Raw genomic sequence first — 25,336 nt, forward strand, 5'->3', positions numbered from 1 at the left:
ATCTAGGATGGATGATCCCTTCTGGACCAGTAGTGAGAGTGGCTGCGATATTGGGCAGGTAGAGGGAGGGTCGGATAGAGAGGGGGAAATGATTATAAGGATCTACATATAACCTCCTCCCTGGGAGACAGACAACAGAAAAGTGGGTAAAGAGAGACATCAGACAGTGTAAGATATGACAAAATAGTCATTTATAAATTATATCAAGGGCTCATGTAGGAGGGGAAAGCGGGGAGGGAGGGGGAAAATGAGCTGATGCCAGGGGCTTACGTGGAGAGCAAATGTTTTGAGAATGATGAGGGCAACGAATGTACAAATGTGCTTTATACAATTGATGTATGTATGGATTGTGGTAAGGGTTGTATGATCCCTCAATAAAATGATTTTAAAAAAGAAATCCGATATACAACAGAATGAAGGGGGGGAAAGTGCCCATGCTAGTGTGCTGTCTTTTGTCCAAAAAGGGCTGATGATGATGGTGATAAAACAGGCGGGCAGCAACAACTAGGAAGCCCGTCCGTGAAGTGGATTGGTGCAGTGCGGCAACAGTAGGCGCAAACATCACAATTATGAGGATGGCATGAGGTCTGGCAGTGTTTCCTTCTGCCCTATGTGGGGTCACTGTGTATCAGAGCAGACTCAACCCCACCTAACAAGAATAACATACTTGGCGACAAGGAAAAAATATCGCTACAAATAGAAGGAAGATGACCCAACAGAGTGCTAAACATTTGAACACTATCATAACATCACATGCAAATAAATTCTGCTGAAGGAAATGAAGCAATGATTGTAGCAGTACATTGAGAGTGAGCTGCCAGAAATTTGAACAAGATTCAGAAGAGGACATGGCCCGGGGGATATCATTGCTGAAGCCAGATGGATCCTGGCTGAAAGAAGAAAATACCAGAAGGGTATTTACTTGTTTTTATTGACTGTGCAGAAGCATTCACCTGTGTAGATCACAACAACACCTCCTTTGCTCATGAGGAAGTTATGCATATATAGAGCAAGGGGCAGGGAATACTGAGTGGTTTAAAATCAGGAAAGGTGTTATTCAGGGGCATATCCTTTCACTATACCTATTTAATCTGTATTCGGAATAAATAACCCAGGAAGCAGGGCTATATGAAGAAGACAGTGGCACTGGACTCGGGGAAGACTCATGACAACCTGTGGTATGCAGTGGTCACAAGCTTGCTTGCTGAAAGCAAACCAGACTTGAAACACTTACTGACGAAGATCCTAGACTATAATCTTCAGTATGAATTAGAAGTCAATGTAAAGAAAACAAAATCACAGCTGGACCTACAGATAACATGTTAAACAGAAAAGATTGAAGCTATCAAGTATTTCATTTTACTCAGTCCAATAATAGAAGTTTATGGAAGCAGCAATTAAGATATGAAACAATATATTGTATTGGGTAATTTGGCAGTGTAAGACCACTTTAAAGCATTAAAGACCATATATGTCACCTTGGGGACTAAGTTATACCTGACCCACGCCATGGTATTTTCAGTCACCTCATTACATGTAAAAGCTGGACAACGAATAAGGAAGACCAGAGAAAAATGGTGCATTTGGATTATGGTATTGGTGGGGAAAGTAACTTATTATCATTGAGTTAATTCTGACTCAAAATAGGAAGAGTAGGATTTCGCTCCTGGGTTACTGAGACTAAATCTCTAAGGGAGTAGAAAGCCTCATATCTCAGTTGATGTTCCAAACTACTGACATTGCAGGCAGCAGCCCAAGGAATAACCCACTAGTCACCATTTTCCTGGTGTTGGTAAAGAACATGGAAAATACCATGGACAGCTAGAGCAAACAAACCTGTTTTATACAGAAAGAATGTTCCTTAGAAGCAAGGATGGTGAGACTTCATCTCATGTACTTTGGACTAGTCAGCAGGAGACACTAGTCCTGGAGAAGGATATCATGTTTGGTATTGTAGCAAAAAAGAGGAAGACCAATGAGATGGATTGACATGGTTGCAACAGTGAGCTCCAACATAACAATTGAGAGACTGATTCAGGACCTGTTGTTCTGATGTACACGGTAGGTCATTATGAATGAGAATGTGCTCTAGCATCTAGCAACAACATACACACACATAGGTGGTCATTGGTTTCGTTAGTTGGCGTGGAGCCAACTCTAATTCATGGCATCATTCCTATATGAGGATCAAACTCCCCAGTCCTGCATCATCCTTGCAATCGTCAGCATGCTAACCCATCTCACCCGGGGAGACCTCTGTTGGCCTTCTGCTATGCCACGCATGATGTCCTCTAGCTATTAATCTGCCCTGATAATATTTTCAAAGCAAGTGAGTCAGATAGTGGTATGTTGTGATCCTTATTAAGGTTTTTTTGTTTGTTTGTTTTGACTAGTTTTAATTAAAAAGGCAAATTGCCAGGCCTTTTTCCTACTCTGCCTTTACTCTGGAAGTTCTGAAGAAACCTGCCCACCATAGGTGCCTCTGCTAGTATTTGTATATCAGTAACATAGCTGTAAGCATCATAGTGATTTATAAACACCACAGTATGATACACTGACAGATGTTCCATCTTCTTTAAGTAATGGAAAGAAAGAACATTTTTTAAGTTACCTATAGAAAAATTTTTTAAGTTAAGTTCCCAGAACTATGGTGGCACAGTGGGCTAAGCATTGGGATACTCACCAAACGGTTGGTTGTTTAAACCTGTCAGCTGCTCTCAGGAGAAAGAAGAGACCGTTGCTTCCAGAAGGACTGACAGCCTGGATAACCCTGGGAGGCCATTCCATTCTGTCTGTATGGATGGTAGGAGCTCTGGTTGGTGTGAGTTTGAATTGGTTTGGCAGCAGTGGGTTTTTAGGGGAAACTAAAACAAACCCAACTCACTGCCATTGAGTGGATTCCAACTCATAGCAGCCCCATGGGCATGGTGGAACCCCCCCTGTGGGTTTCGAACACTGTAACTTTTACAGAAGTGGGAAGCCTTGTCTTTTTCCTGAGGAGCGGCTGGTAGTTTTGAACTGGGAGAAACTGGACTTCTCTATATACTATTGCTTCATAGATAAGACTTTAAAACTGCCGGAGTCCAGCTCCTGGAGGGTTGAACTAGATACCTGACGGAGTATCATCGGCGAACACGGACAAGACAGACACCAGGGATGTTCTGGTGGAAGCGATCTTTGCTGAGTTCTTCCAAACAGCTTTATTTACATCATAAAAAGTTTTGCAAACCACTACATATTAACAATGCCCTATGAATAAGGTGACCAGACGTCCCGCTTTTGGCAGGACAGTCCCGATTTTTAACAATTTTTCCCGCATCCTGTGGCATTTTTTAAAAGTCCCAATTTGGATGGGGAAATAGATCTATGTGCCTATATTCATAGGTTTAGTATTAATGTGGCAGAAGGACCTTGGGCCTCTACCACTCAATGCATGAACACTTTCTTCTATTAAATTGGCATTCTATGATGCTCACCCTCCCGACACAACCGCTGAAGCCAAAGCGGGTGAACAAGCAAATGTGGTGAAGAAAGTTGATGGTGCCCGGCTATCAAAAGAGATAGCGTCTGGGGTCTTAAAGGCTTGAAGATAAACAAGCAGCCATCTAGTTCAGAAGCAACAAAGCCAACATGGAAGAACACACCAGCCTGTGTGATCACGTGGTCCTAAAGGGATCAGTTATCAGGCATCAAAGAACAAAAAATCATATCATTGGGTGCACACCTCCATGATACAATCGCCAAGGACAAACGGGTGCATAAGCAAATTTGGCGAAGAAAGCTGATGGTGCCCAGCTATCAAAAGAGATAGTGTCTGGGGTCTTAAATGTTTGAAGGTAAACAAGCGGCCATCTAGCTCAGAAGCAACAAAGCCCACATGGAAGAAGCACACCAGCCTGTGAGATCATGAGGTGTTGAAGGGATCAGGTATAAGGCATCATCAGAACAAAAAATCTTACCATAGTGAATGAAGGGGGAAGTGCAGAGTGGAGACCCAAAGCCCATTTGTTGGCCGCTGGAGATCCCCTCACAGAGGGGTCTAGGGGAGGAGATGAGTTAGTCAGGGTGCAATGTAGCACCAATGAAGAATACAGCTTTCCTCCAGTTCCTAAATGCTTCCTCCCCCCCCCCCCCAACTATCATGATCCGAATTCTACCTTGCCAAGTCTGGATAGAGCAGAGGACGTACACTGGTGCAGATAGGAGCTGGAGGCACAGGGAATTCAGGGCAGATGATACCTTCAGAACCAGGGGTGTGAGGGGCGATACTGGGAGGGTAGAGGGTGAGTGGGTTGGAAAGAGGGAACCGATTACAAGGATCTACATGTGACCTCCTCCCTGGGGGAAGGACAACAGAAAAGGGGGTGAAGGGAGATGCCGGACAGGGCAAGATATGACAAAATAATAATTTATAAATTATCAAGGGCTCATGAGGGAGGGGGAGTGGGGAGGAAGGGGGAAAAAGAGGACTTAATGCAAAGGGCTTAAGTGGAGAGCAAATGCTTTGAAAATGATGAGGGCAAAGAATGTACAGATGTGCTTTATACAATTGATGTATATATGGATTGTGATAAGAGTTGTATGAGTCCCTAATAAAATGTTTTTTTTAAGTCCCAATTTTTGGAAAGAATGCATGACAAGCTAGGGTATACGGTTCTCCTGCCATGTGGCTATTTCACCAGGATATGAATTTTATCAATGGTGTCCCGCTGGTGTCCCATTTTACCAATGTTAAAATCTGGTCATCTTACTAACCCCAAAGTCACCCTTATTGTTTCCACTAAAACCTAATAAAAGACCATCGTAAAGTCAACCTAAACTATAAATGGACTTTTTAAAAAATCACTTTCTTTCCTCTTCCTGGTACTTTCTTTCTGTACTGTTTGCTATTCTTGATTGAGGTGCTCAGAAAACTTGGTTAGACTCATATCCTACCCACTACCCTATTTTCTGCTCACAATGTTCCTTTCCTCGTTGACTAACTTAACATAATAAGATTGCTTCATGTGCTACTTCAAAGCCTACATTATTCTAAAAACGTCTACAAGTGGAGTCAAATGCTTCTCAAATATTTTCCTCTATTCTACAATGGTTCCATTATCCCATTTCATCAAGCAATTTTCACAATTAGGGTAAGTTCTCTTATGGTAACTGTTCCATTGTCTACCTATGTCTCTTTTATTTTTCGTACTCCTGAGGCACCATGGGGCCAAATCGACAGAGTCTTTGCCAAAGACTTAATGTTTCCCATTTTACGTGTTTTCTATTAATGTTGACCATTCTCTCTCCTTCTGTGTAAGCCCCTGTCCACGGTAAAGGGGTGTCAGTTGGGGGAGGCAACATATAAGGTCCTCTATATCGGGGAGGCCAAAAGAGTCCCCCACTACCTAATCTGAATGGAAGCCAGGGTTTTTCAGTGGGTTTCATTTTCTCCTCTGACCTCAACTTTTGGGTTTCTCCTTCACTCAATTCCCATATATCCTCCTCAGAATTCCCAAAGATGTCTCTAAGCCTCTCCAATGCCTCAATTAAGGAAAGCCCTGTCGTATTGAAGCAAGTTTTACATCTGGTTTCATTCACACTTCTCAAGACTGCCCTCGCATCTGCTCCAGGTGCAGCAAACATGACAATGCACAACATTCCCAGGAATGGAATCAACAACAGTAAATATTTGAGGGATGTTGGAAATCCTCCTGGGAAGCTCTGCTCTGCAGATGCTCCTTCCACCAGGCTGGAGCTTTGCTAGACAGCATGGCTGGGATGGCTCCCAACATAGAACTATGTAAATATCCCATATCATTACAAGACAAAATTAAATTGATAAAAAGTAGTCCCTAGAAGTCAAAAGTAAAATAAAAACATGGATGTTACAGTCCACAGTCCACTTCTGACATAATCGTAAAGAGAGACACCATTCCAAAAAATGAGATCATCAAATTATTGTACATTCCTGTATACCTCAAGGGCAAAAAGAACTGTAGAGCAAACAAGCAAAAAACTTTAAACTGTCTTTAGTTATCATATTGTTGACAGTAGTGGCTGTGTTAATCTGAGAAAATTAATTTTTATAGTGGTATTGTCAAGAGCTTCAATGTTTGGTATGAGGGAAAGGAAGTAAAAATGTACATGGTTTGAGTTAGTACAAACTCCGTGGTCCAGCATTTGAGTTGGAAGAATCCAATTAATTTTTTAATATGTATATATATTCATTTTGTCTTTGTGTGCTCACCGAAATGGTCTGAAAACAATGGCCCACCTAGTAGGCATTAGCTGGGCATCCCTAACTCCTGGATTGTGACTTCTCAATACATTTTCCATTAGAAAGAGCCAGGCCTCCTTGAGGTATCTCCTAAGACTTTGTTATTCCCTGAAAAATGGTTGAGGACCTATTATATTTTATCAACATGTCATTTATTAATATGTCCATGGTATCATGTTGTTTTTCTATTTCTGTGTATATTTGATTACAGGAAATATTAATAGGTATAATCTACCTAAGCACTGTCGGGGAGCGTCCAAACCGCGTAGCTGATCAGGAAACATGAAAATGCAGATCATGGTCAGCTAGCACCTGTCTTACTACAGGATGCGCCACAAGAGGGCGCTCGCGCATGCGGAAACCTTGCTTGAAATTAAACGTAATTTTATAAAAGGCCTCAGTAATGAGCTCACAAAACTTGGAAGTCTAATACCCTCGTGCTTGGAACATGGGCGCTTTTGTTCAGGGAAGAGAAGGGGCCAGAAGATGAGACCAGAGCGTGTCTTCTGATAGCAAACTTTTTCTCTTAAAAGGTCCACACTCCTGACTTTGGTTTTAAAAGCCTAGTGGGCAGACAGGAGACCACTGATTTCAGGTGATGTGGGACGGAAGGCTAAACTGTGGGCAGGAACCCCCCCCCCCCTACACACACACACACACCAGATGGAGTGTGCAAACAGAACCTGAGGGGGGCGGTTCTCACCAAAATTCCTTTCCCTCTTTCATCACCGACCCCCATCCACCCCCTCACCCCCAAGCCATTGTCAATGTGCTTCATCTTAAGCACTTCTTAAACCAAATAATTGAAAAATTTCCCTAAAAATTGTTTTATCTTCCTGTTTGAGGCTTTTTCAGCTTGTTTTATTTTTACAGCAATGGTATCACTCCACCACGTATCATGACTTCAGATGACCTTGTAACCAAACAAGAGCACACAGGGGGCAAGGAGCCTGCTCATCTGGACCAGAAAAATACAAGCTTCAGAAAAAGATGCTTTAGAGAGAGGGCATCTTCCTATCCACCCTTACGTTGAAACGGTTTTTGTGAGATCATTGGTACTATGTAGTTGATTTTTCGTGAGTGTTTTAGCTTTTCTCCAGAAATCAATATTATTGCAACTTCAAGGTGATGTTCATTACTTATAGAAATGGAATTTTAGATAGATGGAACCATTCACAACAATCTACATGTACCCTCCTTCCAGGAGGTCAGACAACAGAAAAGTGGGTAAAGGGAGACATTGGTCAGTGTAAGGCATGAAAAAGTAATAATAATTAATAAATTATCAAGGGTTCATGAGGAAAGGAGGGAGGGGAAAAAAGGAGAAGCTGATACCAAGGGCTCAAGTAGAAAGAAAATGTTTGAAAATGATGGCAATAAATGTACAAATATGCTTGACACCATGGATGGATGGATAGATTGTGATAAGAGTGTATGAGCCACCAATAAAGTGATTTTTTAATGGAATTTTGAACTACCTTCAGTTGAACATTTAAATTCCACTGAAGGAATACAGTCGGGATGAACTGAACTTGATGGTACCTAACAATAACAACAGGGACCACAGTTGGCATGACTGGCAACTGTCCTACGAATACTTCCTGGGATTCGTAAAAGGAGCCTTAGCAGTGCTGTGGATTAGGCATTGGACTGCCAACCACAGGGTGGGCAGTTCAAGGCCACTAGCTGCTTCTTGGGAGAAAGAGAAGGCTCTCTGCTCCTGTGAACATTTCCAGCCTCAGAACCCCTTCAGAGGGCTGTGTGGAGCCCTCCCTGCCTGGAGGGCAGTGGGTGGGGTTATCAACATGGAATTTACCAATTTTCTTAAGTACCTGGAGGTATATATCACCTATTTAAATAATTAATCTCACCTCCCACAATTATGATAAGTAAATTCCTGGCACCACTCTCTTGAGTCTGCGTTTTTGTTGAATTTGAAGAGATAAGGGTGGGAGACAATGGCCCATTTCACTTGTTTCTGGGCAGCTCATGGTCAAAGGAGACCCCAAGACCTTAACAAGGAAGGAGCGAAGTTTGTTGGTTTGTTTCACCAAGAATGAAAATAAACCAGCTATCCAGACTTTTCCCACTGTCCTTGGGTACAGTTGGTTCCCCATGACTGGGCAGAAGGTGAAGGTCACAATGACAAATTGGATGTCAAGGTATCTGAACTAGTGGAATGCTCAGCACATCTGATCCTGTCTATCAGAGGGAGGTACCCCAATAATCCAGGTTCCCTGAGACTGTAGCGGCACAAACAATAGCTTGTCCCGCATTGGCCTATGTAGTCACAGTACTCAGAGACTCAGGAGCCCAATTATGATTTGCTCAGTTTGATTTATCTTCTTTATCGAGAACCTGTTTTCATGACAAACCCCCAAACTATTCCTGTGGCCAAGATAAAGTTTTCTCTCATTTGCTTACTTGAAACAATATGAGATAAGAATAAGTGTGGTGGAGTGCGTTCTGTGTTGGGTTGGTAACTGCAAGGTCAGCGATTGGAACCTGCCAACAGATCCAAGGGATACAGATAAGGCTTCTGCTCCTGTAAAGATTTACAGCCTAGGAAACCCACAGGGGGTAGGTCTGCTCTGTCCTATAGGCTGGCTTTGAGTGGTGGTGAATGAGGGGGAGACCCTACTTCTACTCTCAAGGGTGTGTCTTGTTAAGTGTGAATCTGTAGGCATTCTCCTATCAACTGCTTGCTTACATCACTTTCATTTACCACATGCCCACCAAGCTCACACCACCACATCTCCATCTCCCATAATGTTAGAATAAGCCAGCCTCTAACCACATATGGGGGCCGTAAGTGCACCCGCATGGCTATAATATATAAAGGTCATAGTAAAGTCAGGGAGACTAGGAGAGAAGATATATTTGGAGGAATCAGGCACATTGTACGGTAGCATGCTCACCTCCGGGACGGCCATGATCTCAGCAGCCAGGTCCCCACAGAGAGGGAGGGGGGGAAGAGTATATTTCCAACCAAGGCTTAGATAGCCTTAGGGGCATGCAAGCCCCATGATTACAGGCTACCACATGCGTCACAGAAAGGGGCAGTACAACAGGCATCTGCATCACAGGAAGGGGATGAGCTAGAGGTGTACACATCATAGGAAGGGGAGGAACTAGGAGTACATGTGACAAGATGGGCAGATCCTAGATTCAAGATGGCACCCTAACCTTGGTGGTCCTTGAGTGGGTTTGACCTAGTCTCTGGGCGCTCCTTCAAGGAAACAATCCACTACCCTTGTCAGATGGGAGTGTGCCCTACTTGGGGTGGGACAGACTATACGGTCTGATTGCCCCGGCTGAATGCCCTCAGGTAGAACACCTCTGAGCATCTGACTTCACAATGAGCTAGCAAGCAGGCGACGCCCTGGGGGAAAACCTTTCTGGCTCCCACACCATAAAATGCTGACAATCTTTATTGACTGGAATGCATTTAAATAAACTCACCAGCAAGACTCCAGGGGCCTGGTAATCTATAAAAGGAGCAAATATATAGACAAGTGGGTGTCTAATGGCTACGAATACTTCCTCAGAAGAAAATAAAGCTATCTGCTTTTCACTTATCCCTCCAGCCATGCATTAGCCTTGAAGACCGACCATGTGGTGTGCCGGTGTGAGGGATAGAGAGCTAGGTGAGGCATTGTCCTTGCTTGCCCCCAAGGAATTCCCAGCTCAGTGTGGGAGCCCGGTGAACAGCAAGTACTTGCTACAGGCAGAGGTCAATGGTGGTTGACTTGTGGCTGCACAAGGGAGGGAGCAAAGAGCACGGGCCTTCGGGGAGGTTTGGGAGTAAAGAAGTCAATAGAACTGGATCTTGAGGGGTGAGACAGGGATGGCGACACCCGCCCCGCAAGGAGAAGTGTTTGCAGCAAGAAACAGACAGGTGCTCTTAACCCTCTCTGCACTTTTGGCTTCAGGAGCAGGGTGATCAGTCATACCCTACGTGCCCATGAGTATGCCACGGGGAAGAAGAAATGATGGCCGGTACCAGAACAAATGATTGTGCAGGTCTTGTTGGCCTATTTATTCATCATTTTGGGTTGGTTTGAGCTCTGGCTTGTCGGGATGGCTTTTAAAGCTCTTGGTAACCCACCTTCATCTTGCTTACACTACTTTAAAAAATCATTTTATTGGGAGCTCCTACAGTTCTTATCACAATCCATACATACATCAATTGTGTCCAGCACATTTGTACATTTGTTGCCATCATAATTTCAATAGAATTTCTTTCTACTTGAGCCCTTGGTATCAGCATTTCCCCCTCCCTCCTCAACCCTCCATTCCTCACGAACCTTTGATAATTTATAAATTTTTTTTTTTCATGTCTTACACTGGCTGATATCTCCCTTCAACCACTTTTCTATTGTCTGTCCCCCTGGGAGGGAGTTATATGTAAATCATTGTGATCAGTTCTTCCTTTCAACCCTTACCTTCCCCTTACCTCTCAATATTCCTGAGGGGTTTAGCTGTCCGAGTTCCTTATGTTTCCAGCTTTTATTTGTACCCATGTACATTCTCTGGTCTAGCCGGATTTGTAAGGTAGAATTGGGGTCCTGTAAAAAAAAAAGATAGTGGGGTGGGGAAGCATTAAAGAATTAGTGGAAAGTTGTATGTTTCATTGGTGCTATACTGCACCCTGACTGGCTCGTGTCTTCCTGTGACCCTGCTGTAAGGGTCAATTGTCTACAGATGGGCTTTGGGTCTCTACTCCACACTCCCCCCCCATTCACATTGATATGTTTTTTAGTTCTGGGTCTAGCGTCTGGGGCCTTAAAGGCTTGAAGATAAACAAGCGGCCATCTAGGTGAGAAGGCCATCTAGGTGAGAAGCAACAAAGTCTACATGGAAGAAGCACATCAGCCTGTATAATCATGAGGTGTCGATGGGATTGGGGATCAGGCCTACACTACTTAATTTCACTCTCTTCTCCTACCCGAACCCTACGATTCCAATGTCTGCCCCCCTCCCAGAGTAACAGATTCCCTCCTCTCGCTTTGCCTGCTGACACCAGCCATGCTTGCCTTCTTCTGCTCTGCCAAAGACAGAAGTCCCAAGTCCCACCTTCTTTGCAGACCATTGATCTCCATTGCCCAGTGATTTCCATTTCTTCTGTCTGTCTAAAGCGAAGTGTCTTAAACTGTGGCTCTCCACCCCGGCTGGGGTAACTGAAGGTGAGGGTCGTGAAAAGTTTGGCAACAGTAAAAGGTTTCTGAACGCGTAACGACCAAAAATTCATTCCAATCAGACACACGATGAGGCCGAGGCGTTTCTGGCAATGTTGATAATTTCAACAGGTCTCTAGTGGAAAACATGTAAGAAGCCCTGGCCCCAAGTACTCCTGGTGTGTAAGCCTTCTGTACCAAGCATCACTTCCACAAATAGTTCAGATAAAATATGGACTAACACCCGATTCTCTGTAACTGGAATACACCCAAATATTTGTATGAAATAGGCATGTGCCGAATTATGCATGGCATCTTCCAGTAGATTTAGTTAAGCTTTAATATGCATGAAATAATACAGGATGAGATTAGTGAATGTCTAGTGGCCAAAGCTGACAAGACCTTGTCTTGTCCCCAAATCTCTCATTTCATAGACACCTTACACTGTGCACGCGCGCATACACACACGTCTAAAGCTGTGGGGAAGCCTCTCCCTCGAAGCTTCATCTCCCCCAGCCTGCCTGCCTGAGCCCACAAATCCATCAGAAAGCACTTGTGGTTCCACTTCTAGCTCTTTTAGGAGCTGCAGCATGTTTTCAGTATTTCCCAGCCACGTGCCTACTCTGCTCACGTTGAACTCTGCAGAAAAAGGTAGGAATGTTCACTGAATGCCACTGTCTCGGAAGAAAATCCAGCCCTTGTTACATTTCTCCCACATCCCCCTCTTTCCCATCTCCCTGCTGTATCCTCCCTCCAGTCATTCTCTGGCGATAGCAACTTCCACCTCTCAGTGGCTGGAAAGGATAGAAGCGTTATCTCCTGACAGCCCAGTCCACTGCAGGTTGAGGAGATCCACTGGTGGGAGCGGGCTCCATACAGCCATGAAAGGGCCCTGGCTGGTCAGTGGTCCTGTGTCCCACCTGGGCAAATTACTTGCCACCAGCAAACACCTGACATCCACGGGGTGTTTGGGGAACAGAGACCAAACAATTTTTTAAAAAATCCAACCCTGAAGGAAGATACAAAGTATTTTAGGAGCCAGTACTAAAATGAGTGTTTATCTCCTCCATTCAATTTTATTTGCCAAAATGCAACCAGAGGGTCCCATGTGATTGTAGGGGTTGCTGGGAAATATTGTTTAGCTCGGTTGCCAGGAGGACAATGAAATGAGCTCTGTAGGCACACACTCCATCCTGTTGGGCTGGGGAGAGGGTCGCCTGCACTGCTGCTTCGAGACCTACCCTCTTGTCAGCCCCTGCGACCACCCTTGGACACTCAGGATGCGTGCCACCAGTGGGTGTGTGTCGTGCACAGTCTAGTTACAGCTCCAACATGCACCTTGATACTGTAGCATACAGTTTCTTTCTTTATAATTCACAGTGTGTTGCACATACACAATTCTTAATTCTCCAGGAAGGTTTAATGCTGGAGAGGAAAAGCAAGTTGGAAGGGGCTGTTTCTCACCGGAAAAGGAAAAAAGTAAACACCTTAGAACTTTTAGAAACTTAATAGTCTACTCACAACATAAGATATTACCAAATAAATCAGTGCAGGAATTTAAGTGGAAAGATCTTTACTTACCACTATTTATATCAGGGAGAGTTCATTTAAAAGGAACATTTTAAATACCTGAATGGAAGGAAAGCTTGAGGGTGTGCTCTGGTGTCATGCTCAGGGGTTCCACTAGATGGCTCTGTTTCAAAGTCTTACAAAGCTAGAGAGGAGCCGACTTTCTGGTGAACAGAACCCTTCAGACCTTTGCCAGTATCTAGGGCACTGCATTATCCATTGTAGCTGGTTTTCAGAAAAGAGTATTGATTTGGCAAGTTTCTGGTTTTAGTTTGACAGGGGAGATGTTTAGGTTAAAGGATTGAGCTCCAAATTTTCTTACCAGAAACCAGTTTGTTCGGAACAGATCGTTGCAAACGAACAACCTGGAAACACTGACACGACAACCCTTGAGTGCAGACTCAGCGGTGATGCCGAGCGGGAGTCCAGAAAGCAGCCCACGCTGTGAGTCTCCCTTTCGCTCCGAGTGGGGTTTAAAGCCAACACAGATGCGCCCCCTCGTTTTTCCAGCTCTATTTGAAGACACACATGTCGAAATCCCTAAAAAGTTATTCTGCTATGCTACATGAATTCTGACAACTGCCAACAAGTCAGAACCACCCAATTAAAACAGTCTCCGAAACCAAGATGAGATGATTATAATAACTGCAAAAAGAAATAGTATTTAGAAACCAGAGCGGGGTGGTTGCCGGATCGGGCCTCTCCAGCACTGCTGATGGAGGAGACCAGAAGACCCGGTGCCTGCCTTTCCCTGCCCGCGCATCCACGCCAAGTACGTGCATCCACGCCATTGGAGATGAAGAAAGTCAGGGAGATGGACAATGGGTCCCTTCTCTTTTCCAGTCTTCAGTCCCGACTCAAAGGAGACTAATGGCGACATCATCTGTTGCCTCTGCTCGCACCATTCCTTCAGCCACAGTTGGCTAATAGCAACATCGGTTCATTCTCCGGAGCAAAGGCTCGTCGATGTCTTCTTCTCCCACTCCTAGCATCCCGCGGGTATCTTACTGTAGTTCCGCTGAGCACGCTCACAGAGCCAGTGCCCGTCCATGGTGGTTGAGGGGAACAGCGTGGGAGTGCTGCTCTGTTCAGGGACTAGAATGGCCTCACCTGCAGCAAGTCCCCCTGAGTTATCGCGGATGTTACACTGCGAACATGCCTCATCCTGGTTCATCCAAACTCATGGCAGCTGTATAGGACGTTATCCACTAAAACCCAGAGCCCACAGGCTGCGTGCTTGGGTGTGCTTTTGTTTATGTGTGGGAGGTAGGACAAGGAATTCTGGGGAATACTTAAACAACTAGAAAAGCAGACCAAATAAATGAAGACATGGATTTCAGGCAGTAGACCATAGGTTATATAAGACTGGGATCCCTGAAAGAAGGGAAACAAAGGAGGTGAGCCCTAGAATTACTCCTGTCTACCAGGAGGAAGTTTCCAGGTTATCGTGCCCCAACTCGGAACACAGTACAGAAACTGGGGCTGGAAGCCACCAAGACCGCTGAACGTCTAAGAGAGATGGGAGCTACCCAGAGAGGTCTCACGCATGCCTGAGGCCAGGAAGGAAGCAGGAGAAAGCAGGGTCCAGAGGCTGCCGGGGACTCACACAGCACCAGGGACAGGCCCCAAACGACCACCCAGAATGAAAAGGACCTCACAACCGATATTTTCCCAACGCATCACGCAATAATGGCAGCGGGCGGTCTTTTCCAATGCATAAGGGAAATGTATCAAGACAGGCCACCTACCACACAAGAGCGAAGTTCCCAAAAAGAAACCCATACAAAACACGCTCCCTAGCCAAAACAAAGTTGAACTGGGTATTAATAACTGGAAATATATATATAGATATATATTTATATTGGGAAATCCCCAGCTAGTTGGAAATTAAACCATACACATCTGGATAGCCCTTGGGTCAAAGATGAAATCACAAGTAAAATTAGAAAAAAATAAAAAATAAAAAAGACAACACTTCCACATGTGTGGGATGCCATTTAAGCGGTGCTTAGGAAGCAGGCCACAGCGTTGAAAAATAATATTTTAAGAGAGGGATTCAAACAAATGACCTAAGCATCTACCTAAAAAATTTGAGAAAGAAAAGCAATTAAACCTGAAAGGGCAAAAGGAAAGAAACAAAAAGCAGAAATTAGGTGAAAGAGAAAACAGAAAAATGATAGAGAAAAATCAATGAGACTGGCAGTCGGTTCTTTGAAAAGAAAAAAGGAAATCTTTAGTCTCTACTCAGACAGATCGGGAAAAGATTGTGGCTGTGATTCAGTCTGATAAATTACCAATGTCAGCAATGAGAAAGAAGACATCACTGTGGATGTTGCAGGCATTAAAAGCGAAATAGGAATGTTATGTGCAATGGCATGTCAATAAATACAACAACATGGATGAAACGGACAAATTCCTTGCAAGACACATGCTCTGGAAGCCCATATAGGAAACAGCCCTGTATCTATTAAACGTCTCCTATAGAGAAAGCTTCAGGCCCAGATGGCTTCCCTGGTGGATCCTATCAAATGTAAAAACACTAGTTCTACACACATTCTTTCAAAATAGAAGAAGAAACACTTTCCAAGGCGTTCTATGAGAAACCAGACAACGGCATTACAAGAAAAAACCACCGCAGACCATCATCCAACTGCATAGGATGATGGCAAAATGTACATCCACCGTATTGAGAATTCCAATTCGGAGTTCCCATGGAATTGCAGCTTTTAATTTGCCAGTACAATTGCATAGTGAACCGATAACGGAGGTCCAAAGAGTACCCAAGCATAGGACCTACTTCAGGAGCTTTGACCTGGGTGGGAGAGAAGAGAGATGTCAACTTGGCACAGGGTGAAGATCTTTTAGATTAGTGCTACAAAGCAATTTCATTTGTGGTTGACATTCCATCTCCATATGCTTCTACTACAGCTATGACGAGACAGGCAGTGTGTCCATCCCTAGGCAAAAGACTGAAATGAATAAAGCAATGCGTGTGTCCCTAAGAGCCAAACCCAGATCGCAACAAACAATGACAAGGGCAAACGGCGCTGGAATGTAGACCCGGATCGACCTGCTCATCCGCAAGGGTTCATTGAGCACAGGTGATATTCCAGGCGCTGGCGGGGTCCTGGAGTCGGATGGCAGTCCAAATGACCACAGCTTGCTCTGCTGAGGACACGGCAGGCATTCATCGAAGGACCACCCTGTGCTCACCAGAAGCCTTGGTTGTAAAAATGAAGCTGACGCTGGCTGCCCTTTCACGACTCGTGCGACACGGATTGCACCCGCCCCTCCTGAGTCTTGGGGTGCCAGTGTTCCGCTCGCAGTGCGTGCTGGTGTCCGGCGGAACGTGTGGAACTGTGTTCCCGGAAGAAGCGTTCAGTGGCACCATATCGCGATGTTCCGAGGGTCCTGAATGAAGGGGGGCAGCCTGGAGGTATGAACATGTAAAGCCTTTGGCTTTTGTACGGTGAAGTTAGCCTTGTAAAATACACGTTTGTGCACGCTTTCCCGTGTCTTTGTCGGTTGTGTTTTGGTTGCAATTTTCAAGTGAAGAATGTATTTTCAGGCCCAATACCGCACTTTTACCCCACTCACCTGCTCCTCCTATGTAGGTTACCAGCCGCTCCCCGAGCCCCTCTCTCCAGGGGTCTAAATAAGCCTTCTGTATGATTTTTTTGTTTACAGGACCATGTACTTCCCTGGGGGCAGATGTGCCCAGGTCTCCTGATCGGCTCCCTTTGGACAGTACTGTGGCCGGAGGCTGGGAAATCTAAAGACTAGGCAGACTTTCCTCCCTTGTGAAGAATGAGCCAGGAGAAAACAGGGTACCAAATGACCTGCAAAGGGTACAAAGCCCTACCTGCAAGGGATCTCGTAGGTGATGCAAGAAGGCAGTGGTCCGAAGGAGACTCGAATCGCCAGTGCAGAATGCGTTTAGGTGTTAACCCATTTTCTAAAAACTTCACACAATAAAATAAGTTTTCTAAGAATATGCATTTTAAATGGGACGCTTCATGAATTTACATGTCATCCTTGTAAAGGGGCCACGCTAATCTTCTCTGGAGCTTTCCAATTTTAGTATATGTGCTGCTGAAGCGAGCAAAGAATGATTTCCCCCCCCCCATGGTTTTTCCTTCCAATCTAGTCTATCTCTAGAGTCCAGGGAACACAGGTCTCCCCCATAATATTTTTCACCTCACAAATTTTAATGTTATTCTATTACTTAGCATGCATTCCATTACTGAAACAAACAAACACCCGTGTCAACTAAATCTAACAAACAAAATAATTTGGTCACGAGAAGGTTAAGTTCAGCAGAAAAATAACTTACTGCAAGAGTATATGGCTCATAGAACCGACAGCCATGTCGAAGCACCAACTGAGGCGGGAAGCAAGTGGCTTCTGCACTCACGTGTCTGCTACAGGAACTAAGACCTGCCCTGATGGGGGTCTCACCCCTGACTGCTGACCAGGGTCACTCCACCCCTGGATACCTGCTACCACGACACCAGACTCTCAACCCTGCTGTGGCCCAAAATCGTTCTGTGAGTTTGCAACATTCTTTCAAGATGTGTTTGCTAGTCTCCATTTGAGTCACACGTTTGCTTGGGTATGGGCAGGGCGATAGCTTCCCTCTCCCTGTGGTTCGTTGCGGAAGAAGCAGGGTTTGGTTAGCTAAGCAGGCAGACGGTTCCAAACAGAAAACCATCTGTCTCCCATCCCACAGCAGGAGAAGGCCAGTGTGACTGAATGATGAGCCGCGCAGTACCCTGAAGGCCGTGTAGGGTATTGCTACTCTAGCCATGGTAGCGGTTACACGTTGGACTGCTAACTGCAAGGTTGGCAGTTAGAAACCACCAACCAGTCCTCAGAAGAAAAAGGAGGCTTTCTACTACAATGACTCAGAAACAGGGCAGCTCTATCCTGTCCTATGGGGTCGCTATGTGTTGGCATCAACTCGATGGCAGCAAGTCTGAGAACAGAATTGAATTTGTGTGTGAAAAAGATGATCCTGCCCTCTGGAGAACGAATCAGAAGGAAGGCAAAATGCAGTTGGGGAGGGCAACCTCGGTGCTTTTGCAATCATTAAGGAAGCGTTAAATGGTGTCTTTGACCAAGGTGGTGGCAGTGGAAGTGGAGAGAATTACACAGAGAGCCAACAGCGATTGAGAAGGTAACAAGGCTAGTACAAAACAACAGGTGAGAAGGTGGTGGGTCTAGCATGATCGCTAGGTTTCTGGCTTGTCTAACTGGTAGACGGATGGTGGTGCCAGTCACCGGGATAAGGAACGCGGGATGAGGGCCAGTTTGGGCAGAGAAGAACGACAGTGAGTTTTCATTTGGGGATTTGTTCATTTGAGATGGTTTTTAGGTTGTCGGATATATGAAACTGGAACTTCGAAGCAAAGTTTGTCTTGGGGATGTAAATTTGTGGATCCTATGTGTGTCAATAATGCTTGTTGCCCTGATGTGGATGATGTTGCCTAGGGAACAACATATCATTATGAGGTGGCAAGGCCCGAGACAGCGCATTGAGGAACTTCAGAATTGGGGTCCTGGGCATATCAGAGTAGCAAATTGATAGTGAGGTTGGAGTTATGAGTAACCTTCCAGAAGGAGAAGGAAGGAGAGGATCAATAGGAGAAAGGCCTAAAGCCGAATGTCCTGGGCAAAGTGAGCTGCTCAGTGAGGCTGGAGGTGCCTAAGAGTGATGGACGCTGATGCCGATGAAGTGAACACTATCATTAGCTGTCACGGTTCTGCCGATTCCCTTGGCAACCCACTCACACATGGGAGTCATCCTTGAATGTGCGTGCGCTCCATACCAAGGAGGTTTCATTTTCCTGTTAGCATCTCCTGAAGCTTTCTAATCAGAGGAGTAATCAGATTTGTCTGGAGAGAGAAGGGGATGGAGGCAGGAGAAAAGTCTACTACAAACATCTAGCCCCAAGGCGGTTAGGACTGCTCTGGGGCAGCAAATGGCAGGGGACCTGTGTGTGTGACATTACAGTTAAGGAGGGGGTGGGGGCCTTAAGAAAGAACCCAGGGTTCTAGAAAGCAAGACATTCAAGGATAAGTATCAGTTATGAATAGGCTGCCAGACGAATCAGAGGCGAATCATGAGCTCTCCTTAGATGAGGGCACCACAGAAAGCCAGGTTATAGGGAAGTCCCAACCTGTGGTCCTTTGAAGGCCATTTTGCACCTGTGCTAAAGCATAGGTGACTAGGTGGATGGATGGTCAAATCACTGACGGCCACAAGGAACACCCATCACGCTACCAACCAGGGCAGGGCGTCTGTAAACCCTGATCTACTTACTTGCAGCGCAGGAAGCTGGTGCTCACTGCACACGAACACTGCCACGAAGCAACATAGGACGGCCACAACTTCAAAGCCACTGATAAGAAGTCCTGAGGAACTGGGAGCGAGCACATAGTCACTTAGGAATGGAAAACAGCACCCCGTGAGGAAGGAGTAAGCTAGCGCCTTGGCTGGCAGGGAACTCAGAGCAGACTCTGGCACTTCCAAATGGAGAGCTTGGATTAATAGGCACCACAGGCCTGGCCTGTTTCTGATATCGATGGGAGCTGGGTGGCAGAGGAGGTTTACCTGAAGATGCCAGCCAATACCGGTCTGCTCCCTTCGCTTGGACTTTTCTGCTATTGTGGAGAGAACCTTTGAGATTTCTATAACCTAAGAGCCTTCATATCTACCTCGACTTGAAGCTTCCTGAGGGAAAAACAAGGACAGATGGCAAATACCTGTGAAAATCCACACAGCAGCCAGATAGTGCTTCTCCCCGAATCCTCCAACTCTTGTGTCAGCTCACATGACTGGGGGCTGCAGCATTAGCCTGGAAGCAAAACTCAGCCCCTCCTCTTGGTCCCCTGCCTCACCGCCAAACCCAATCGCACAAAAATCATGAACGAGCAATGTCTGTCTCTGAAGTTTATATATAGAAATATAAAGATAATATATATATATATATATTTGTCCCAGAGTGGGAAAAAAGAGCAGTGAGAGTGAAGACAACACAGAAAAGCGATGTAAAAATTCATATTCTCCCCGTCTACCTTCAAAATTCCTTCTTAGCTGTGTCTTCTCTGGGGTCCCCCTGGGTCCTCCCAGGTACATTGCTTACCCTGCTAGGATTCTTGGCCCCTGTGCCCTCCCTCTATTTTCCTTCCTTTTCACAGGTTGGAAATTTAGCTCCTGCATCTCTAACTTTCAAATCTACAGACCTGAATACATCATGGAACGCCACAAAGCAAGGTGCTGTACAATGGACAAGAGCTCCACCCCCAACAGTTGGGGTCTAACAATAAAGACGGTTACTATGTCATAGAAGCATTCAAATCCCCCAAAGTAAAATCATCACCTCCTGGAGCGCCCCCTTTGAGTCAGGCACTTCATCTGACTGTGACACTCGGCTTTATTGCACCTTTGGTGAAGGTTTGCCCAGCAGTTAAGTTTCCATCCAATAATTACTACCCCAAGTGTTCCGTGACACGGGTTATCTTCTTCACAAGGCGTGAACACTCCCATCTTTCTGACCAGTGGTTCTGTTTGAGCCAGGTACCTGATAAGACCAAGAAGAGCAAATTTAGGATGATTGACATCATTCAGTAAAGAAGAGAGCCGAACTCAAAGAGATTCATATATAATTGCCTAAAATCACGGAGTCAGTCCCGAATGGAAATCTAGTTTTAATGCAGGAACGTATAACGTTCCCGATGCAGTTGTACATTTTAAAGAATGGTTTGCTAGCAAATATTTAGCTTTGAGCCATAAATTACTCAACCTGAAAAACCACGGTGGCATGGGAATATAAAGTGAGCCCGAGGCCAACAAACCAATCAAATAAAACAAACAACAGAAGCCAGGGCTCTGTGCAAGGGATGGGGCTGGAGGAGAGAGAGTTATGGAAGAGAATAGGTCAGGTTCTGGGGGGCCGCCTTGGCCTACTTTTTCTCTCTTGGACTCCCCTGTCACATTCTGTGAGCCGGGGACCATTGTAAGCATGTTATCAGTGAGCACAAAGAGGGGTTCGCCCGATGGCAAAATGCCCACTTAATCAACTTTGAGTTTAATTTTTGTTTTATTTTCCCACTCACCTGTCCCCAACCTTTCAATGCCGTCAAGTAGGTAGGGTCTTTTGAAATCTAAAAGTCTGATTCTTGACAATCTTAGAAGAAGAAGTTGATGGGGGAAATTAGATGGCTGACATTCGTCTCTTGACTGCTCGGTGTCAAGGAATTGAGTGTGTGTGTGTGTGTGTGTGTGTGTGTGTGTGTGTGTGTTGAAGATACTCACAGTATGACTTATCTCTTTTCTGCACACCTTCCACGCTTCTCGTCTGCCTCCCTCCTCTTCCCCCTTCATTTCCTTTACCTTTCTAGCTCTTTTTCCTTTCTTTCTGGTTATTTTGCTGTTGTGTATTAAAAAGACCCGCCTTTTGACTTCCAACTGCAAGGACAATCTGACTTGATAGGATGACATCTGGTGTCACTGCTTCCTTCAGAACGTGGGAGATCCTGTGTTCTTGTGTTCCGCAGAGGAGTAGCAGGCCAGCCTGACCACCGGCCCCTGTAGGTGGCTGCCTTTTCCTGCCTGGACGTCTCAAGAAATCCCCTTTATCCCTAAATTCAAATAACTCAATCATGTCTATTCTTTTATGTTAAAAGGATTCTTGGTATATGGCACATGCTTTCAATGGAAGGTTTGGCCCTTCATTTCAGTGAAAAAATTTTATTATATGCCTGGGTAATTTCTATCTTCTATTGTTGAATATGCTGTTTAAGGGACAATTAACTATATTTTCTATCATGTTGATATGTACACCTTATGGGTTCTATACTTGTCTTAAGTCTCTGTAGTCTTATGCTGTGTTCATGGTGATTGTTTTAAGTTTTAAGTCTTTCCTGAATGCCAGTAACCCCTCTATTGTGTCTGTAGTGTTTTTTTATTTCTAATTCATTTGTTAGGTCTGTAGCGGTATTATTTGGTTCCAACCCGTTTCCTCAACCTTACGATTTCTCTTTTCATCTCTTCCTATTGCTAACAAGTACTATGGATATTTCCCCAACTCAGTGAGGACCTTAGAGGACAGCCAGCCCTGTCCGCCCCTGATGTGTTAGCAAGGCTCTGCAGGAGTCCAGAGAGTGGGCTCTCTGCTCAGTGATATTACCTGCCTGCTCACCCTTCACCCCACTATTCTTCAAGTTGTGGGGGCGGGTCATCAATGAGAAGAAGTATCAGCACTTTGTTGGCTCACCTTCTCTCAGGTCTCATTCTGGAGAGCGGATGTGGTGGTAGGTCAGGGTCAGGATTCACTCTGCACCATGAAGTTGGATCTCCTTTCGATCTTGATTGCTGCTGTTGAGTTTGGAGCACGTTAAAAAAATTAGATGTTTTTTGTCCATTTCCTTAGGTACTGGGGGTGGGAGCAGATGCTTGGTGATCTGATTTCTTTCACCCCAAACTTTCCGAATAACTTTTAACAACTCTACTGGTGAATCCTAGGCAGCTTCCTGGAGCACACTTTTTTTTTTTTTTAAAACAGCACAATGTTCAGAGGCAAGATAAAAAGAAAACTAAAGATGCAGTGGGAAGCAAATGTTGTTAAGGTTTGCTGAGTGGGTTTCAACTCACAGCGACCCGATGTAGCTGCCATCCCCACAGGTGTTCAGTGTGCGAGCCTGTTGGCGCAGCCACTGTGCAGCAGGGAGCCTGATCGCACGTGGATGTAAAGATCATATTATTTACTTAAATCATATCCTTAAGCCTCCAGTCTTTCCCAATGTTAAAAAAAAATCCAGGGAGACATTTCAGTATAAAAACATCACGTATTAATCAGAAGGAAGAAACCCACCCCAAAGCATCCCATGGTCACAGCAAGATCATCAGTGGGACCTTAACTCGGGCCCCAACCACAGCACTCTCCTTTCCCGGAGACAGCTCCTTCTGAAAGCAGCTGAGCCAAACATCTCTGGCTTCCCATCCTTCACGTTTCCTTATCTTACAGAGGGAGACTAATTCTTTCATTACTTTTGGAGATTAATTCTGGGTGCTGACTTCAACAAGACTTGATGTTTTCTGTTTGTGCTCAGCTACATTTTAAGCAGCGCCCCCAGAGGCGAGTGCGTGCCGTGTGCTGGGATTTAGCTGCACATTTCACATCGAGATCAGCAAAAGGGTGGATAAATCCCGAGGTGCAGTTTTAATTTTGTTGCCAGGGAGGCGGGGTGGGGTGGGGGGGCTGGGAGGGCCAAAAACGCACACACGAAAGTGTTGAGTCCATCAGGCTTAATGTCTCGGATGTGCTTGTGCGAAGCGCAAGGGGCAGGAAACAAGCGTCCGGGCGCCGGGCCCGGCAGCTGCCCAGCAATCAGGCTGCTCGGGCGGCGTTGTTGGGTCACAAGGCTCTTGGGGAGCATTTCTCTGGCTTTTCGGCAGTTGGCAGGTGTGCTTCCCCATTAGCTTAATTCTCCCGTGTCCCTCCGCTGACTCACAAAGGGTGCTCCACATGTCACTGTAACCTGGGGAGCAAATCAGGAAGACTCAGTTGTTTTAGAAGACACTAATGACTCCTAAGCACAAGGACGCTAGAGGCTGCCTGGGCCAGTGGCTGCCACCGGGGTCTGCTTCACAGTGTTCGGCTTAGGGACAGGGTAATGGGGATGACCACCTGTGCTCTGCGCTGCTAAATTCCACTTCTGGCTCCACTTAACCTAAGCTTCAAGTTCTTTGTCTGTCCTTGTCTCCCCCACCCCACCCTCATCTTGGAAGCAAACCAAGAAGGGAAAAGAGAACGAGGGACTGGACCCCATACTGGCAAAACAAGCCCTGAGAACGACGCTGCTCAGGCACAGAGAGGACTGGAGGGCCGAGAAGAGCTCGAGACATGAGGTCCCCTCGCTGAAGCACACCAGGACTGGGGACACAGCCTGGTCTGACACCCCACTCCCACCCCCGCCCACAGGGTGGCGAACCAAGAAGGGAACATAGCAGATTAGCAACGAGAGTAAAGCAAAGCCACAGATCCCCTGAGGAGCCCCCCAAAATAGACTTCAGGCTAGGAAGGGCAATTCCCAGAATACCCCCCCCCCCCCCCCCCCGCCAGAACCGGTGGGGAGATAGTCATAAAGGTCAGTGGACAGGCTTGTAATGATCTATGCTTTTTCTTTCTTTTTTTATGTTTGCTAGTCCCCCCCCTTTTTAATTCAGTCTTTTGTTTTGTCTCCATTATTGTTGTTTTACCTACTTATATAAGATCAGCATGGGAAGCAAGCCCAAGGATAAACAACGGGACTGAGATTTCCAGAGGGCCTGGGGGGAGGAGGAGGCGGGGGGGGGGGGGGGGGGAAGGGAGTGGTGAGCAAACAATGTGATAGACAGGGGAACAACTGGGAAATTAAAAGCAATAAAGAGGAGGACATAGAGATCCTGGGGGTGTTGGAGCAACAGCAACCTAGCTGACAGGAAATACTGAGAAGCAGAAGAAGGACGAGCATGATGGTGGGACAGGAGGAAGGTAACAGGAAACAGAGCAAAGATCTAGGAAGCAAAGCTATGGATAGAGGTATAAACATAGGTATGTACATATGTAAATACATTAATTCATAAACACAGAGGTATTGGCCTATGTACATATAGTATTTATATGGCAAAACATCAAGGAAGTGAATGGACTTTGGGCTTCTTTTCTGTTCAAGCCCTCCTTCAATGCAAGGACACTCTGTTCCAGGTATTCCATGCTGTTCACCCTCCCAACAGGATCATTGAAGACAAAATGGGTGCATAAGCAAATGTGGGGAAGAAAGCTGATGGTGCCCAGCTATCAAAACATTTAGTGTCTGGGGTCTTAAAGGCTTAAACAAGCAGCCATCCAGCAGAGAAGCAACAAGCCCACATGGAAGAAGTGCACCAACCTGTGGGATCATGAGGTGTCAGTGGAATCAGGTAAGAGGCACCAGAAGACCCTAAACAAACAAACAAACACATATGGCTGATAATGAAGGGTGTTGGAGCAGAGACCCATCCCATCTGCAGACAATAGGACATCCCCTCATAGAAGGGTCACAAGGAAGGGATAAGTCAACCAGGGTGCAGTATAGCACTGATGAAACACACAATATTCCTCTGGTTTTTTGAGGTTCCTGCCCCCCGCCCCCCCACTGTTATGACCCCAGTCCTGCCTTTCAGTTCTGGCTAGATTGGAGCTTTTACACTGGTACAGATAAGAGCTCATGACACACAGAATCTAGGTCAGATAAATCCCTCAGGAACAGAAATGGGAGTATTGATTCCAGGAAGGTGTCAGGAAGG

The 25,336-nt window shown here is 45.6% G+C and overlaps 1 non-coding gene across 1 annotated transcript; it reads right to left on the reverse strand.

The window, feature by feature from the left end:
• Positions 1-17,003: 17,003 nt before the first annotated feature.
• Positions 17,004-17,110, reverse strand: LOC142460426 (U6 spliceosomal RNA). The gene has a single exon (XR_012786635.1). It is a non-coding gene; the product is annotated as a U6 spliceosomal RNA (small nuclear RNA).
• Between the last annotated feature and the right edge of the window lie 8,226 nt (positions 17,111-25,336).

The sequence above is a fragment of the Tenrec ecaudatus genome, chromosome 10 (assembly GCF_050624435.1).
Source record: "Tenrec ecaudatus isolate mTenEca1 chromosome 10, mTenEca1.hap1, whole genome shotgun sequence".
NCBI classification, from domain to species: domain Eukaryota; kingdom Metazoa; phylum Chordata; class Mammalia; order Afrosoricida; family Tenrecidae; genus Tenrec; species Tenrec ecaudatus.